The sequence below is a fragment of the Asterias rubens genome, chromosome 3 (genome assembly GCF_902459465.1).
Source record: "Asterias rubens chromosome 3, eAstRub1.3, whole genome shotgun sequence".
Taxonomy (NCBI): domain Eukaryota; kingdom Metazoa; phylum Echinodermata; class Asteroidea; order Forcipulatida; family Asteriidae; genus Asterias; species Asterias rubens.
In genome coordinates, this window is record NC_047064.1 from 15,961,447 (window position 1) to 15,963,907 (window position 2,461).

Sequence of the window (2,461 nt, forward strand, 5' to 3'; positions counted from 1 at the left end):
GAGCTCAAATTTTCTCAGGTTTGTTATTTTATGCATACGTTGAGATACATCAACTACGAAGACTAGTCTTTGACAATACTAATTGTGTCCAGTGTCTTTAAACGCTTGGCCATGACACGAAAATATATGCAGCCAATCAAACCAGGAACACCCTTATTTATACAATAAAGTGCGCTAGGATATTTTACGTGCTTTACACAACGCACGGGACCAAGGGCATTACGTCCCATCATTGTCATCAATTTAACAATTTTTTTTTTATATATCCAGCTTCGAATTGCCGCCGACAACGACTCAACTGACAAGGTGGAAGACTGTTCAATAACTTCATTTACGGCAGGAAGTATTGTGGCGATTTTCTCACTCAAATTCAATGCCGATACAAAATTTACTGCAGCTCAACTTCAAGAAAAGCTGGTGGAAAGTTTCAATAGCTCCCTCTATACTGGTATAACAGTAGACGTAACTTCAATTATTTTGGAGGGTGAGTTACAAAGTTAACTGTAAAGTTGGGACGGGGAGTTCACCTCAAGAAGAGAGATTATAAGCTTTTTCAAGGTTGTTCATAAAACAACTTATTTTCATATGTTTTTTTTCTAAAATCTGTTTATTAATTTTTGTTTTTTACCCATACACCGATGTGTGTTAGCACTGTATACTCAGTACTTTCCCGAGTCCTGTGAAAAAAATATTACAGGCATGTTGCTCGGGTGGGATTCGAACCCACGAACCTTGCAGTTCTAGAGCAGTGTCTTACCAACTAGACTACCGAGGATGCCCGGTTACTGGAGACAGCTCAAATCCTAAGCTTTGGCAGCGGGTACCGCAACGACAACAGTAATTCAAGCATAAAATTGCCTCCACGTCACGTTTTTAATATTTGTTTTAAATTTGGTCTACATCTCTTAAATCTGAGTGTTGTTTCCAAAATGTTCAGTGTTTTGTCTGGACTGTTTCAATCAAGGTCAGTTTTTTAGTTTTCCCGGTGTATGTTAAAAAAAGGTTTCATCTAATGTTGAATCGCCTCGTTGGATTAAAGACTAAATATTTCTAATTAGTGTTTTTGTCCGTTACATTTTCAGAGATACCTGGGGAGGAGATAGCACGTAAGTGAACCCTATTATTGTTGTTTCGAGCATGTAAGGACAATAATTTATTTAAGTATTGTGCATGGTTAATTCCCCCTGTTGCACCGCAAATGGTTTAACCGATATGTTCACAGGTTTGTAATTAATCATTTTGATCACACAAAACATGAACACTGGCACCGTCTGTGACTATTATCAGCTCTTCCATACCTTTATAGACACTGGACACTTTTGGTAATAGTCAGGTGACCAGTATTTTCACTCGGTGTATCCCAACGTTATGCATAAAATAACAAACCTGGGAAGTTTTAACTCAATTGTCATAGAAGTTGCAAAAGAATTATGAAAGAAGGAAAGAAAAAGATGAAATAAAAAAAATAAAGAAGCAAAAACGAAAGAAAAATATATTTCCCTCTAATCGCGTACACGATAACTAGTTGTATAATGTTGTACGTACACGGTAAGTCTAAACTTATATTGTACATACACGATAAGTTTTGTATTTATTGTGTACGTACATGATAAGAAAGATGTGTCCATGTACATAGCGGCAATATCACTCGCTTTCCAAATTATCACTTCTGCAACGCGGCTCATTTCCCCAAGAAGTGTTCATTATTATGAGAGACCAGTTTAATATTAGTAACTTTATTTCTTGAAGATTTAACACTTATGGGAAATCTTGTCTGTTCAACCACCAGCTGCTGGGTTGTCGACCGGAGCTATTGCCGGCATAGCCGTTGGGGCTGGAGTGGGTGGACTTCTCCTTATTGTTGTTCTCGTGTGTGTTATCATGAAGTGTACGGGAGGCAGCAGTAAGGTATCCGGCAGTGTTCAGGAGTTAAGGCCAACGGAACAGCGAGACGCTGAGGTTGACAGGAGTGATCATGTGTTGCGTGCGTAATAATAGTAGCTCCCCACAGATCGAAAACCTCATAATAATTGTTTGTTTTTTTCTCTTTTGGCCAATAAAGAGTATAGGGTCTTAAACCGTCGTGGAATGAAGAATATTTAAAACCATATTGGGGTACCTGTGTCTTTAAAAATACGCGGCACTACCGATGTTTCCCATAAGAACCAGCACAATGTCTTACACTAGACAATTTTTATTTTTGGAACGCTAGGTGGCAGCAGACTGGCCGAGTAAGTTCGTGCTGTTCTTGCTAATGTGGGCACTTGCCACCCAGCATTTCGAAGTCCTCCATACATGGCTTAGTTATAGAAAACAACGACGATTTGTTTACAAAAGTAAGATATTAATCAGGTGGAGAGGTTTTGTTTTCTTCTTCTGTGTTTTCTGTGTTCCTACTACGTTGGCCTTCGAAAAGCTTGAAAAGCTGGCAAATGGTAACTTTGTGCCCTGAAAGCAATCA

General features: G+C 38.7%; 1 long non-coding RNA gene across 1 annotated transcript; it reads left to right on the forward strand.

Annotated features, from left to right (window-relative positions):
- The first annotated feature begins 381 nt into the window (after positions 1-381).
- On the forward strand, positions 382-1,848 carry LOC117287870. Its single transcript, XR_004518856.1, has 3 exons — positions 382-484; positions 1,083-1,106; positions 1,790-1,848. It is a non-coding gene; the product is annotated as an uncharacterized LOC117287870 (long non-coding RNA).
- Positions 1,849-2,461: the final 613 nt, after the last annotated feature.